Genomic DNA, 17342 nt, shown 5'->3' with positions numbered 1-17342 from the left:
GAAGCAGAACCGGCTAGAGTCTTCATCCGAGAAAGACGACGAGGAGGCCGAGGAGTCCGAGGAATTGTCCCCCTTCCCAGGGGCGACTGAGGCCTCCGAGCCTGAACCACTAGCCTCTCTTCTCCTAGAAGGTTCTCTTTGAGGTAAAGCTTTCATTTCTGCCCTGATCATGTCTCTCAGGTTTGAAGTGAAGTCAGGTGTCTCTTCCGCTACCTGCATAAACGGGGGAGAGTATAAGGGCCTGACAATCTACCCCTGGACTCCCTGTCCTTAATAACTCCTACCGTCTGCCGTATGCATGGCTGGCATAACTTTTTAGGGTGGCCATCTGGTAGGGGGGAACTACAGAGGGCACATTCCCTGTGTTTCTGTTTTCCCGTAACCTTCTTCCCCTGAAAAAGAACATAAGGGAACACTGCATCAGGGTACATTCACGGAGATCTCTTACCCATGCAGATGAGGCAGGTACCGGATCACGGAGGGAGGCAGGGGGGTCCTTTCTGTAGGAACTTTCGCGGCTCTGGTCGCTAGTTCGTCTCTGTTTCTTCTGCTGGCTACTCGTATTGGCCTGTTTCTGTGGCCGCTCCTGCGCCTCGTCCTGCTGGACTAAGGGGGCTTCCGACGTATCCATTGCTGGGGCCTTCAGAAGCACCCCAGCGGCGTCCCCATCTGCCTTATATGGCCTCCTGTCCGGGTCAGCAGGCAACCTGCCATAGCACCACCCACCCGGCTTTGCGTTCCCTCCCCCATGCTCCGGCCCCCCTTGCGCCGGGTCGCCGCGTGACCCCCGGACCGGCATGCACCCGCGGCGCGCGCCGGAGGTCGGCCGGCACCCGACTTCCGGTATCGGCGCTATCGCTCCGCCCCTTCCGCCGCGTCACTTCCGCCGCTCACAGAGCCCTGCGGGAGCGCGCGCGAAGGAGCCGCGCAGCCCTGCCCGGAGTGCCAGCCCCCCCCCGCGCCCGCCGCCATGAGCCCGGCCAGGGGACAGCACCGACCGGAAGGACCGGGCCTGGGGAAGCGCACCGGGGCATACATACCAGGTGCTGGCTTTGGAGACGGCATCCACCGGACCCCTGCTCCACCTGCTTCGTCCACTGCCGTGGTGACCTACCCGGCCCCACCGTGGTGCTTCCAGGGACCCCGCACTGACCGAGGTAGGAGACCCCCTCGCTACCTGGGTCGGTCAGCCGGCCTGGGTATTCAATGAAGATTCCATGACGGACGATCTGTAGAGAGTCCTGTCCTCTAGGAACAGGAAACCAACTGATGCGTGGGAGAGGTGCCACCCTTTTTGTATCTGTAGGTTTCCTGTTCCTAAAGGGCGGATCCCCTCTCTCAGGTGGTGCTGTCATGGACGACCGAATAAATTTGTGTTTTTTGCTTTCTGTTTTCTCTGGTTAATGGTCATGTGTTAAAATGCACTTACATTGTGCATACACATTAACTTACTTGTCTCAGTTCAGATTTGTTTTTTATTAGAATCGCCTCCGGCCTGTGGCTTCTGTCTTTTGCACTCCAAAGTTACCTGACAGATCATGATAGGCAGTGAGCACAATGCCTACATCTCTCCCTGTGATCACAATTTGATGGAGTTGAGTAACGGTGATGGGATCCACGGTACTGTGATACAGCAAAACTTTCTTCACAAGAACTGTTTTCGCTGTCTCCACAGACAAAGTAATGAGGGTCAGCATCGCCTCTGAGAATTCTCCAGGGAATTTTTCCCGTTATTAGTAATTCCAAAATTTCTGCAATCACTCAACTTTCCGTCTGTACTTGTTTCCATCTCGTTTCCTCTTGCCGAGAGTCTGGACTGTCTTACTGAGACTGAAATATATTTGAAGATTGAAAGATACCCCAACAGTGTATACTGGTGTACGCTTCAAATACATTACCCTTTTTCTACTTTTTAGATTCTTGTCTAATCCATACTGAGGCTGTGAGTGTCTTTGTCGGGCTCCGAAAATATACACGGAGATTTTAAATGTTTAAACTATGCTATATATATCTGGTATCCAGTGATACTGTACCCTTTCTCAACTTTCTACAATCTTGTCAAATCCATACTGGGCCTGAGACCATCTGAGTCTGCCTCCTGATTAGAGATGAGCGGTGTTCGAGTCAACCTGTTTGCCAAGTTCAAATTCGAGCTGTTTTGGGAGGTGTTCGAGCCGTTCGTCGAACTCAAACACTTTGCTTAAAATTCGGCTGTTCGAGGTTCCGTTCGAGAACGGTTCGTTCACCAAAAGCGTAACTTTATTTTTACATTAATAATGGTTTTCAATGTTAATAGACAGTTTCATGGCATAGTAGCGGTGTCTGGTAGCCAGCGGTGTAGTGCACCTGTCAAGGAGCTACACCTTGTGTGTTTCTAATAATTTTTTACTGCATCTTGTCCAGAAAATCCTTTTGGGTCTTGTAGCACTGTCTGCTACTCAGCAGAGGAGCCCACCCGTGAACCTATCTATGCTGCCTGTTTATGAAAGAATCAGTTTTTGACTGCATTTAGCCCAGTGAATACTTTGGGCCTAGTACCTGTGTCTACTGCTCAGCAGAGGAGCCCACCCGTGAACCTAGCTATGCCGCCTGTTTATGTAAGCACTGTCTGCTACTCAGCAGAGTTGCCCACCCGTGAACCAAGCTATGCCACCTGTTTATGTAAGAACTGCTTGCTACTCAGCAGAGGAGCCCAGCTGTTAAGCAAGCTACAGCACTTGTGGTTTGGACACTTAATTTTTTCACATTCTTTCTGGAATGCCGGTTAGGCCTAATTCCGGAATTCCGGTTCACCTGCACTTACTGGGAAATCCTCGTTCGCGGGGAAGAATTGTAATCCCAGATCCCCATCACTAATGGGGTTCAGCAGCCTATCCGCACCTGTAAGTGACACATGCTGGTCCTTTCATTGTAGCGCGCATGCAGCCCCAGACATGTAAGGGCATGACAGACCTGTTATTGCTCAATCTCGCGTGCCAGAGCCTCGCGTGTTCCTCTTGTAAGCTTGACACGGACCGCGGGGGCATGCTGGAGTCTCGTTCATTAACGAAATTAAGCTGATAAATCGCTAGCACAACTAAAAACGGCCATGCACCACCACCCACAGAATCGACAAAGCTTGCAATCTGTCCATCTTTTCCGTGGCTGGCATGCTTGAGGTTGCCCGTGTGGAGTCCAATTAAGCCGCAGGCTCCACTCCTGGTGGCGCCCTTCTGGACATTCCTTTAAGGTTCAGCTTTGAAACCATACTGCCCCCGGAAACCAAACACTTTGCCTTCATGGACGCTGTTCGGAGGGTCGTGGGAATAACGCCGCCCGATCGGCATTTGGCATAATTTATGGTGGTAAGTCCAACGGTATATGATCGTCTTCGATTTTAGAATTTTAGATTTTTTTTATTTTAGATTTTTAGTCCAGCCTTTCTTGATTTTATAAGGGCATGACATGCCTATATCTGTGTCTCCTCCTCCTCCTTTTACTCCTCCACCTCTTTTCTATATGTAGTTGCCCTTTTCCATATGTTATTTTTGTCTTCTGAGCATTTTGTCTGCTTTGGGACACCTTTTAAGGTGTTTTGTAATTGTTTTCTATGTGTTTGTATGTGTTTGTGTTTGCCTGCCATTGTTTTCAATGGGGCTCGACGGTGCTCGACGAACATTCGACGAACTTGCCTCCTGTTCGACGAACCGAACCGAACACTAGCGGGGTGCCTGAACACTACTCCTGATATATAGACGTACATTTTTAATGTTTAAACTATGCCATATATACCTGGTATCTGGTGATACTGTACCCTTCCTGCCAGGAAGTCCTCCTCCACTCACCAGTCTAAGTGTATCATTGACACCTGGAACATTGGCCCACATGTGTGATTATTTCTTGCGGATCTTCTTTTTATATTGTGGTGTGATCCATCCTGAGCATATGAGAGTCTGTGGGTTACTCGTGCAAGTTAGATTTAGATTGAAAAATTACCCCAAGACTGTATACAGCTCTATGCTTGTGATACATTACCCATTTACTGCTTTTTATATTCTGGTCGAATTCAAACTGACCAAGTGAGAATCTGTTTCTGACTGTGGAAATAAATACTGAGATTGACAATGACCCCTACACTGTGTACAGCTGTACGCTTCAGATCCATTACCGTTTTATGGCTTTTTATATTGTGTTGTAATCCATACTGAGCCTGAGAGCGTCTGTGTCTGCCTCCTGAAATATATATGGAGATTTAGAATGTTTAAACTATAATATACAGTATATACCTGTTACCTGATGATACTGTACCCGTTTTCTACTTTTTATATTCTTGTCTAATCCATACTGAGCCTGTGAGCGTCTGTGTGACTCAAGAAATATATAGGGAGATTTACAATTATCCTTTGACTGTATAGAGCGGTACGCTTCTGATACAGTACCATATATCTGATGTTATTTTGGGTACATTTTCTCCAAAATTTGGAAGTATGGCCGCGGGCGTGGGGGGGCCAGCTGGTACAGATGGTGGTGGTGCATCTGCTGGTTGTGGCAAAAGCACAACAGCAGCTAAGGCAGGAGGTGTTGAACCTGCGTCATGGTCTGGCTCTGGAACACCTGGAAGGCTACCTTTTCTGGGAGTAGGTTAACTGCTTTTAAAGCCGGAGCATCAGGAACTGGTTTTGGCTTACATTGCCGAAACAGACTCCAGCTAATATGCCCTCCTCTTCTGAAGTTTCAAAAAATGCAAGCACTGAGTCGTCAAGTGCTGGCTCCTGGTCAGGAAGAACCCCTTTCCTTGTGTCCTTCAACCCCACCAAAAGTGAATGATGCAGCAGGCCACACTTCACATTAGTCCATGTAGCTCTTTCCCACATACCATGCCTGGGTTATCAAGTCAAATCGTGAATTCCCCAGTCCAAGATGAATCTGACATGGAGTGTGGGTGGCCAGCCAAGGCAGTGGGGTTAATCGGTACCAGGCCGGTGTCTCAGAGGGATATGTGATGGTGGTGGTGACCCGGTCCGTGGGCCTGGGCATCCATGCAAAGGGGTGAATAACGTTTATAGGTGAATGATACGTGACGCCACCTTTGGTTTCTAATCAGATTGACCAGCGCTGCAGTGTTGCTACTCTGGGACAGATGTTGTGGTGCAGCTAAGATGTAGAAGCCCTGCACAGGTAGGGCCGTAGTCGCAGGGCAGATGAAAGAGTAGGTAGATGGTGTGCAGTGCAGGATGTAGCAGAGCCGTGCACCAGGCGCAGGAGAAAGATGACAGACACAGTCGTGCAATTCCTTTACCTGTACTTGGTAAGTGCCGCACAGGACCCAGAGTACAGATGGAGAAGGCGTTCGTCAGCCAGGAAGCAAATTAGGAATTCTCTCTCTGCAGAGAGGTAGTGTGGCCTCCGTTCAAGTGCTTATCTGAGGTACTCGCAGTACTGAGTTCACTGAAGTTCCCTCTGTTGACTCTCTTTTGAAACTTACTCGTATGGCAGGCAGCCGTAGCCTTTTCCTTCTGGCTCACACAAGTTGCTGCCTGGGCCTCCGAGCCTTAGTTGGGAACAGAGCATTTACAGCTGCTACTTCCTCTGGTTTCTGCTGCAGGACCGTCAGTGTCCCTACAAACTCGGAGACCGGAATCCGGACCATGCGCTCCAGCTAGGAGTGAGCCTTAACTCTGCTCATCCTCCAGCTCCCCTTCTCACATCCACACACTCCCCTTCCCTTCACAGACTGCCCTAACGTCCCTCCTCCCGACCACAGACAGCAGCTCCTCAGCAGTCAGGTTCAGAGGTCTCCCTGCTGGCCTGGAGTGGGAACTGTGTTGTGTGTTGGTTTAACTGCTAGAGAGATCCTTCGTTGCTCCCAAGCATGACATCACACTCCCTAGGAGAAAGGTAATGCCACTATGGTGACCATACTCCTGGGGGCGCCACAAGTGCACTGATGCCCAGCCACTGCCAGATGATTCTGCTGGTACATTGACCCAGACCACTACATTCCCCTCGCACTCTACACAGCCAGAATCTGACCCTGATGAAACTCAGGTTCCCCTTCCCGCATACTATACCACCTTACATGGTGACAAAGAGGAAGGTGCAGATGAAAGTGCAGGTTCCTTGAGCAGGTGGGGGGGCATACTCATGGGCGGCGGCACTGGCACAGGGCCCCTCATAGTACGCAAAAGTGTCTCTGCCGGTGGGCCATCAGACACACCGCCGTACTATGAGGGGCCCTGTGCCAGTACCATCACCAACGAGTGGGCCCCCCCTGCTTGCTCAGGATCACAGCACTTGCAAAGTTGAAATACTTAACTCTCTCTGCTCCACCGCCGTGACGTCTTCTGCGTTTCCTGACAGTGACATTCTGGTCACAGAGCGCGATGACATCACGTCTGTACGCCCTCTGCCTAAACAGTCCAAGTGCAGAGAGATGGAAGATGGGGATGACGAGGAGTCCAGACTAGTACAGGGATCCCCTAGCGAGGAGACTTATTTGTTTTAAAGCTTGGGAGCAATATTTGGGGAGCACTATACTCTGGAGAATGATATATGGGGCCCACCATACACTGGAGCATTCCAAAGGTGGACATCAGACACTGGAGCAGCATTTACAGGGCCCATTATACACTTGAGCATTAGAAATGAATGGGTCACCGAGGAGGAAAAAACACCACAAGCCAAGTCTCAGAAAACCAGAGGGGTTGGTAACTATGCAGATTGCCGATCCCTGATCTTACCACACATCTAGCAACAGTCGTGGAGCGTACCTACGATGATCCTAGATGCCTCGTCACAACCGGAGAGCTACATAAGCCTAAAGCAGGAAAAGAGGAACACTAACTGCCCCAGAGCAGACCCCAAAGGAAAGACAGCCCCCCACATGTATTGACGGTGAAACAAGATGAAAACACAAACAAAGGCAGAAAAATAGGCTGAGCAAACGATGGGGCCCGACTAACTAGAAAGGATAGGAAAGAAAAGACACTGTCTGCAATCTGCCAAAAACCCTACCAAAATAATGTCCAACACTTCTGATAGCAAAATTAACCCTGAAGTCACTAGACTTCTCCCTCTATATCAGCACTCTGAAATATTCTGAGACAGAGCAAAAAGAGGCCAATCTAATAAGGGACCAAAAGGCAAATACAGATAAATAGGAGTGGAAATTCAGCACAACCCCAGCAGGGGCTGGCTGACCACAAAAAACTGAATTGACCAACAAGAGCAAGTGTGAACAATAGCAAAAACAAACTTAACTTGAGAAGACTGGAACAGAGCTGAAGTCCAAGACCTGAGAAGCAGACTGAATCACCAGCACCAGGATAGGGCGTCGGCTGTCTTATTTCCAGTCTGATACTCCAGAGATCCAATCGTTATCCTCCTCATCAGGTGGCAGATCACTACCAATTAAACCAACCTCACTACCTCCTGTCACCACCAGAGGGAGAACGGAAGGAGGAGCAGAAAATGAGTTCACAACAGGGCCCATTATATATGGAGCATTATTTGGACCCATAAGACAGTGGAGCTTCATCCATGGGGACCATCATATACTGTAGCATTATGTGGAGCTCATCATAAACTGTAACGAACATTATATGGGACCAATGATTCTGTATGGAGAAATATATGGGCCTCATTACTTTGTAAAGCGCACTATGCGGTGGCCATAATACTGTATGGAGTAATACAGTATACTGTCCGTTTTTGGAGGTATTGGAGATTTTAAAATGGATATCAGTCATGTGATGTAAGAAGTGAAGTATTTTTCACTGTACTATACCGCTATTTCTCTGCCGTATCAGAGGATAATGAATTGTGGCATGTGTTAAAGGAGCCCATTGACACTCTTTGGCCCTGGGCCCACAAAAATCTGGAGCCAGCCCTACCCCCCCACAACTTTAGCCAAATAACCCCCAGTTTTCAATGCCTAACTATTATTATAAAGTAAATTAAGGTTGACAAGCTTAAGTAATAAGAATTGATGTTTTTGGCATCAAAATGGGCACTGTAGGTGTGATTACTGTCCTCCACTCACTGCCGACTTTTCTTCCCCATTGACTTGCATTGGGTTTCGTGTTTCAGTCGGCCTTCGACTTTTCACGATAATCGGCCGATTTCGTTCGACCCGACTTTTGGGAAAGTTGGGTTTCATGAAACCCGACTCGACCCGAAAAATGGAAAAGTCGCTCATCTCTGGTCTATAAATCTAAACAGCCTAGGATATTAGTAAAAAAACACTTTCAATCTTTAGTCACCTTCTACGTAAATCGCTGGCTACCAGTCATGTGGGTAGTGCTGGACATCAGTTAAGTCACATGATCGGATGCCTGGTTTCTGATAGCATATCTATCTATTACATTTTATAATTAATCCAGAATGATAGGCAGTGTTCATAAGAAAAATATACAATAGATTTTACAAAGGGAGAAACAATACAGCATATACAGTTACATAAAATAAAATGGATTAAGGCTATGTGCACACTAGGGTGACCGCAAAAAATCGATGTCGGAATTTTGTCCGTCTGGACCCCACAAAACAATTCCCCTTTCCAGATATTGAGATAGCCAAAATTTGAGCTCGATCAAACGACGTTAACCCGTGCCGCTCGTCGCTCAAAGTTTGAAAAAATCCAAATTGAGGTATTTTAAGATTTAGGTATTTTGCATAGTCTGTTAGACTGTAAAGAATGTGACAACAACATTGCAGAAATAGCCCTGACCAAATTTTCGAACCATTTGTGGTATTTGAATGCAGAGTTGGTGGGATTATCGTTTTTTGATCCCACCATTACAGACAATGAAAAGTTGTTAATGGCTAATAAATTGCTCAGTAGCACAGATGAACCATCAGAGCACGCTAGGGTTGTAAATCCAAAAGTTAGGAAAGAAAAATTAAAAGAGGTAGGAAGTAACCGACTTTAACGACCTTCTGACAAAAGATGAAGAACAAAAGCAATATGTCCTGCAAGTTGTAAGCAAATGCCGAGCATTATATTCTGACGTTTCAAAAACTACTTTAACAAAAGCTCTAGAATAGATTAGATAACTATGTAAAATTATCAACTCATGTAGGTTAGCGTGCTCTGATGGTTCATCTGTGCTACTGAGCAATTTATTAGCCATTAACAACTTTTCATTGTCTGTAATGGTGGGATCAAAAAACGATAATCCCACCAACTCTGCATTCAAATACCACAAATGGTTCGAAAATTTGGTCAGGGCTATTTCTGCAATGTTGTTGTCACATTCTTTATCGTCTAACAGACTATGCAAAATACCTAAATCTTAAAATACCTCAATTTGGATTTTTTCAAACTTTGAGCGACACGGGTTAACGTCGTTTGATCGAGCTCAAATTTTGGCTCTCTCAATATCTGGAAAGGGGAATCGTTTTGTGGGGTCCAGACGAACAAGATTCTGCCATTTTTCCCCCCCCCATATGAGATCCGGTCACCCTAGTGCACACGTATGCAGAAAATTTCTGCATAAATGTTAGGAGTGGCGGAAGGCACTAAATAAAAAATATGAATAAAGTGCCTTCGCTGCTCGGGGTCCACCGTGCGGAGGATGGAAAACCACAGCTAGTAGATGCAGAGCACTATGGCGGTAATGTGCACAGGGTTTAACTGCACCCAATGTGCACTGAAGCAAGCTCTGTTATACTCACAGAGCTGCAGGCAAAAAAGCACACAAAACGCTGAGTCTATTCAGAGTCACAGAGTCTCAGCGATGCAGATACGGTATTCAGAGTCACAGGAGTAGCCTTAGGCAGCAGGACCACTTCGTCTAGTCCTACCGTTAAGTAAGGTGCGTGGCATCGCAACAGCGGACGCAGAGATAAGCTGCAACTGCAGGGCGGCAAGAACTGAGCCGCTGGTAAGGCGCTGCAATAACGCTGGCGCAGTGCAGACGCTAAGCTGCTGAGCAAGAAGGAGCTAGGCGCGCTGGCGCTACTACTGGCTGGAACCACTCACACAAACGTATTATCAGAAGGAAGGGGTTTCTTAAGAAGTCATTCACCAGTCCAAGCATCCATCATCAAACATGCAGCAGCAAGTATGAAAAATACTAGCGCATGGTGGAACAGCCATGCGTGCTTTTTATACAAAACGGGACCTTCCGGAAATCTCCAAGGCTCCAAGAGGAGCCAATAGGATTCGACACAAGACCTGAGCACTTGACTCCCGAACTCCAATGGGAGTTCGTCCCATGAGCATGCTCAGTTAAGGGAACAAAGGACTTAGCCTCTGGAGAGAGTTGCCGCAAGGCACTCTCCTCTGCAATCTCCTCTGCAGCAGATGAAGCGCAGGAGACTGCAGAATGTAAGGGTCTAGATTTCAACATAGGAGAGGTAGAAATCTGACTCCTAACATTACCCTCCCCTCCTAGGGCTCCCTCCTCCCTGAGCCTTCTTGATCATCAACCTGTGCCCTACGGTGGCATAAGGCTCAAATTCGTCCGAAGGCGAGCTTGGTGTCCTGGTAGTTGTTACCGTAACCCGGGACACTTGTAAGGCATCAGTGGAGGCAAGATCACCAGGTCTCAGAAGAGACAACAGGTGCGGACGAGGCAGCGGAACGCCGCCGTGAGTCAGCGACCATTACCACTCTCCGCCTAGGAAGGCTGTCCTGAGCACATTAGGTGCAAGCCTGGATACATTTTTTTGATGTCCCGCGCCCTATGGGGCCACCAATACGCTCTGGCCAAAAGCTTCGAGATTTGCATGTAACCCCGATGGTGGGGCGCATTGGACGCATGTGCCCAGGCGAGAACATGAGCCCTAAGATGAGGAGGAACAAAGGTCTCGATAACCGGTTCAGACTCCGACCATTGCAGGGAGCTGGCTTCCGGAGAAACCGCACATACATGGTGACAACCGCAAATGGATTCCTGGTCCGAGTCTGTATTAAGATTGGTACGAGACACCTCCATGGGCTCAGGGGGTAGAACCTCCAGCTCAGACAACTCAAGAGGCTCAAAAAATTTAGGAGCCGAAAAAGCTCTTCGCTTGGAGTGAGCCAGCTCAATACCGCGCTCCGAAAAACAGAGGTCGATACGTGAGGAGACGGAAATTAACTCCTCCAAGCTGGTGGGGATCTCTCTAGTGGAGAGAGCATCCTTCACGTGCTCTGCTAGACCTCGCCAAAAAACGGGGATAAGGGCTTTTTCGGACCACTCCAACTCGGACGCCAGTGTCCGAAAACGGACGGCATACTGGCTAGCCGAAAGTGACCCCTGAGTAATGGCGAGAAGTTGCAGAGACGTATTGTGCATGACCCGTGGACCGAGAAATACTTGCTTGATGGCTGTTAACAAGTTGGCCGCGGTCCGAATCTCGAGGTCACCACGTTCCCATAAAGGCGTAGCCCATTCCAAGGCCTTGCCCGACAGTAGGGAGGATAATAAAGGCCACCTTAGCCCGCTCTATAGGAAATTGCGCAGCCAGCAGCTCCAGGTGTATTGAGCACTGGCTGATGAAACCCCTGCAGGAGGCGCCATCCCCACAGTATTTTTCGGGCAACAGGAGGCGGGTAACTGTCGGTGCAAGGGCGGACATGGACATACGCCCTACCGCATCTGTGAGTGCCTGAACAGCAGCATCCATGACCTGCACAGCTGCGAGAGCCCTCTCAAGGGTAGCCAAGCAAGCCTCGAACTGTCTCACACACTGCAAAAGTTGCTGCTGATCTGCCATCTCTAGCCAGACCCTGGCGCTAGTATTATGTTAGGAGTGGCAGAAGGCACTAATTAAAAAATAGGAATAAAGTGCCTTCGCCGCTCGGGGTCCAACGTGCGGAGGATGGAAAACCGCAGCTAGTAGATGCAGAGCACTATGGCAGTAATGTGCACAGGGTTTAACTGCACCCAATGTGCACTGAAGCAAGCTCTGTTATACTCACAGAGCTGCAGGCAAAAATCACACAAAACGCTGAGTCTGTTCAGAGTCACAAGGTCTCAGCGATGCAGACACAGTATTCAGAGTCACAGGAGTAGCCTTAGGCAACAGGACTACACCATCTAGACCTACCGTTAAGTAAGGTGCGTGGCGTCGCAACAGCGGACGCAGAGATAAGCTGCAACTGCAGTGCGGCAAGAACTGAGCCGCTGGTAAGGCGCTGCAATAACGCTGGCACAGTGCAGACGCTAAGCTGCTCAGCAAGATGGAGCTAGGCGCGCTGGCGCTACTCTTGCCTGGAACCAATCACTAACACAAACGTATTATCAGAGGGAAGGGGTTTCTTAAGTCATTCACCAGTCCAAGCATCCATCATCAAACATGCAGCAGCAAGTATGAAAAATACTACCGCATGGCGGAACAGCCATGCGCGCTTTTTATACCAAACGGGACCTTCCGGAAATCTCCAAGGCTCCAAGAGGAGCCAATAGGATTCGACACAGGACCTGAGCACCTGACCCCCAAACTCCAATGGGAGTTCGTCCCATGAGCATGCTCAGTTAAGGGAACAAAGGACTTAGCCTCTGGAGAGAGCTGCCGCAAGGCACTCTCCTCTGCAATCTCCTCTGCAGCAGATGAAATGCAGGAGACTGCAGAATGTAAGGGTCTAGATTTCAACATAGGAGAGGTAGAAATCTGACTCCTAACAATAAAAACCGGACTCCTTCCCAGAAAACGCTCGTTTTTGCTGCGATTTTTTTCCTCGTTTCCCCAGACACATAGAAAATAGCTAGAAATGCGTAATTTTCCGCGAAATTAATGAGCATACTGCGTTTTTTACCGCGAAGTGTTTTTTTCACGGAAAAAATGCATCAATATACACAAAAAGTACAAAATGCATTAAAATGAATGGGAAGCTTCTTTTAAGCATTTTTTGAGCTGATTTTTTAGTAAATCCGTGGGAAAAACGCAAAAAAAAATGCTGTGTGTGAACTGACAGAGAAACTTACTACTCTGGTCACATAGATGGCTCAGTTTAGCAAAGGAGAGTACTTTAGAAATGTCCAGTGAACGTGGATCATGCATACTGTGAGAATCATGTGGGAGTAGTGGATGAGGGCAGGTATATCTCGCCCAGATACCTTTCCTATGTGGACTAGTCTGGTCAGTATCTCACCTGGTTACTAATGAATTATGGGAGGCGGATATAAAAGGATGCCAGGTGGTTGTGTGAGTGTCTCAGCCTGGGGACACAGAGAGCCTGTCTGTGTGAGAGACACACGTGAGTGGAAGCAGTGCCCACTGCAACTGTGGTTTGGCTGGACGGGAGAAGCCCGCCAGTTGGTAGTTAGGTTGTACCTTGTTTAGTTAGTGCCGGATAGGCAAGGATTTGTTTTATGTTTTTTTTCCTTTATGCATTGCTTTCACCTTTAATAAACCTGACCCAGTGTCAGGTATACCCGGACCCCGGCTGTGCGCCTGAGTTTCATGCTGAACGCACGTGACCTTTGACCCCAGCAAAGGTGATCCCGGAGTGTTTTATCACAATACACTAAGAAGTATCACTCTTCATGAAACCCAGATCATAATTCACCTTGTCCTTTTAGCAGCACCTAGATTATACCCACACACTTCCCCCTTGATGGCTCGTAACAAGGCTGGTCATGGGATATGGCTTCAGTTTTAGAAAATCATGATATACCAAGCATTTCACAATATTTTCACTCAACTATCACAGGCATTTGATATTGCCATCATATTTTTTTATTGGGATTTTACCTTTTCATAGACAGGAAACATGGCATGGCTATTGTCAGCGATCCGACTACTATTGATTTGGAGCTTTTAGGCATGTGTCACAGTTCTGAAAAAAATATGCGTATTCTTCCCCTATTAGTCCTGAAGTTGAAAATGTATATCCCATCAATATCAGATCTATACAAACCTTAACATTCATGACTGCACTCTGGAGACCCAAAGTCTGGGGGAAGTTCTCTCATCCAAGCAGCTCATCCTGAAGAAGACCCTACTGCTCCTCCGTTAATCAAGAAATCCCCAGACATCATGTTAATTCCCAGCAAATATACCAGTCTTAATTACGAGTCCACACCAGGGATTCTGGGCTTCCAAAAGGAGTTTAAGGCTGTGTGCCCACGTAGCGATTTTTAAGCGTTTTTGCCGTGATTTTCGGCGCGAAAACGCAGTGAAAACGTTTAAAAATCGTGTACAGAACGCCCCCCCATGCATTCCTATGGCATTCTGCACATGCTGTGCTAATGCTGCGCGGAATCGCATCGCGGAAAAAATCGCAGCATGCTCATTCTTTTGTGCGGAATCGCAAAGAATTGCTGCGATTCCGCACCCATAGGAATGCATGAGAATTGCTTACTTCCCGCATGTGGCTATGCCCACCATGTGCGAAGTTAAGCGTCTCATGTGCGGTTGGTACCCACGGTGTGGAGGAGAGGAGACTGTCCTCCAGGCCCTGGGTACCATACCCCTGTAAAAAAAAGAATAAAAATAAAAAATCGGGGTATATTTACCTTCCGGCGTCCCGCGCTGCATTCCCGGCCTAAGCGTTCCCAGTAATGCCTTGCGGCACGGTCCAGTGATGACGTAGTCTCGCGTGACTCTAGCGGTCTCGCGAGATCTCTATAGCCACGCGAGACTACGTCATCACAGGTCTCGCAAGGCATTACTGGGAACGCTGTGGCCGGGGAATGCAGCGCGGGATGCCGGAAGGTAAATATACACCGATTTTTTTTTTTTTTTATGTTTTTAGCATTTTAACATTCTATCTTTTACTATTGATGCTGCATAGGCGGACTCAATAGTAAAACCCTGGTCACACTTGTCAAACACTATGTTTGACGAGTGTGACCAACCTGTCAATCACTTTCCAAGCGATGCTTCAAATCGCTTGGAAAGTGCTTGAATATCGCACACGAAAATCGCGGCAAAATAGCGATCATAATCGCGGTGAAATCGCGCAGAAAAAAACGCGCTATTTCTGGGAAGGAGTCCGGTTTTTGGTGTGCGTTTTAACACGCACCATGGGCACATAGCCTTAATTAGTTTTGTCACTTCCCAGCCATACAGAATTTTTTCACTTTCCTATGTTAACCATGTGGTTCTACTTCAAGGAGGCCCTTAGATTGCAAGCTCTGTCTCTTTGAGAGATTCTGTGTGAGAGAGGAGGGGGGTGAATGTCTCCTCCCTGGAGATGTGTTATGGATTTTAATGTTTTCTATGCATCATATTTTTGTGTTTTGGATTAGTCACAAAATGTAAATATTAGATAGCAGCTATTTCTCTTGTCGCGTTTGATAGGGTCCTTCTTGTCCAACCAGCTTCATATTGCAGAGTCATAACAATTAACCTTATCTGAAGTACAAAATGAGTTTTCACCCTTAGGGTAATTGGAGTTGGTAAATAGAAAATTGGCAGCATTAAAGGCTACATGATTTATCAAATCTGCCCTTACATTATCTTCTATTTATTTTTATATTAGGATGTATGTATGTTTATCCCAGGCATGATTACATTAACCTACTGAGGATTATCTAATCATTTCAGCTGGAAGTTTATTCCAGATATTTTCTATTCTGTCAGAAAAATAATATTTTCTGGCATTTTGTCTCCCTTACCTACCCAACTTATTTCAGATTGTGCCCTATTGCCTTTGCCTTTAGTTTGCACACTTCCCTGAACCTTATGCAAATTTTTAACACATATAAAGTTTTGCTCATGCTGGGTCGAGGCAAGATACTTTGGTGACATAGGCAGATGAGGTCAATGGCGTCCTACCAGCAAAGGAATGAGATAGAAATAAAAGTAATAAGACCTCTAAAGCATTCACATCTCTCCCTCTACAATATAATGCAGATGACAAGCTCTGGTGACTGCTTCCACTAGAAATGATAAATTTTCCACCAAAAAATTGAATCCTAGTATTATTGAATCATAGAATTTTAGAGTCGCAAGGGACGTCCAGGGTCATTGTGGCCAATCCCTTCCTCAATCCTGGATTCACTAAACCATCTCAAACAGAAGCCTGTTCAGCCTCTGTTTGAAGACTTCCATTGAAGGAGAACTCACCACCTCTTGTGGCAGCCTGTTCCACTCACAGATCACCCTCACTGTCAAAATGTTTTTTATAATATCTAATCTGTATCTTCTCCTTTTCAGTTTCATTCCATTGCTTCTTGTGTTTCCATGTGCAAATAAGAATAAAGATGATCCCTCTACAATGTGACATCCCTTCAGATATTTGAAGACAACTATAAAGTCTCCTCTTAGCTTTCTTTTTTGCAAGCTAAACATTCCCCGATCCTTTAACGTTCCTTGTTGTAGGACATAGATTGCAGTACATTCACCATCCTTTATGCCTTCTCTGAACTTGATCCAGTTTTTCAATGTCCTTTTTAAAATGTGGTGCCCAGAATGGTACACAGTATTCCAGATTAGGTCTGACCAAGGAGGAGGAGAAGGGGATAATTACTTCATGTGATCTAGACTATGCTTCTCTTAGTACATCCCAGAACTGTGTTTGCCTTTTTTGCTGCTGAATCACACTGTTGACTCATGTGCAGTCTGTGAGCTATTATTATCCCAAAAGTTTTTTTCACATGTGCTATAGTTAGTTGTAATCCTCCCATTTTGTAGATGTAATTTTCATTTTTGTTGCCCAGATGTACTGTAGAATCTTGAATTTCTCCCTGTTAAATACAATTCTACTATTTGCTGGTCATTGTTCAAGGTTATCTAAATCCTTCTGAATCCTTTCTCTGTCTTCTCTAGTGTAAGGGTACCGTTACACTTAGCGATGCACCAGCGATCCCGACAACGATATGGATCGCTGGTGCATCGCTTAGTGGTCGCTAGTGAGCTGCCACACAGGCAGATCTCACCAGCGACATAGCAGGGGTCGGGGGGTCGCTACTTACCTGTCAGATGCAGCGATCCTGACATCCTGACATCCTCCCACCCGCGTCCACGCGTCGCTCGTCTCCACAGCAGGAAGCGCCCGACGAGAAATGGTCCAGGACGTTCTCGCGCGACCAGCGATGAGCAGTGGTGGAGCCGGTCGGAGGTAAGTATCAGACATAGCGATATCGCTGCTACGTCACAAAATCGGTAACGTTACAGTGATATTGCTAGCGATATCGCTATGTGTAACGGGGGCTTTAGCTATTCCTCCCAGCTTTGCATCATTTGCAAATTTGACTAGTTTACCTTCAGTTCCCTTATCTAGATAATTTATAAAAATGTTAACAAAACAGGGGCTAAAGCCCCCGTCACACACAGCGAGATCGCTAGCAAGATCGCTGCTGAGTCACAAGTTTTGTGACACAACAGAGATCTCATCAGCGATCTCGCTGTGTGTGAAAGGTATCAGCGACTGGCTCCCCCGCTGGGTATCACTGATCGTTCTGGAAAGCCCTGGACATTTTTTTTGA

The sequence above is a fragment of the Dendrobates tinctorius genome, unplaced genomic scaffold, assembly GCF_039654945.1.
Source record: "Dendrobates tinctorius isolate UK_male_01 unplaced genomic scaffold, ASM3965494v1 ptg000139l, whole genome shotgun sequence".
Lineage (NCBI taxonomy): Eukaryota > Metazoa > Chordata > Amphibia > Anura > Dendrobatidae > Dendrobates > Dendrobates tinctorius.
This window is presented reverse-complemented; position numbering follows the sequence as displayed.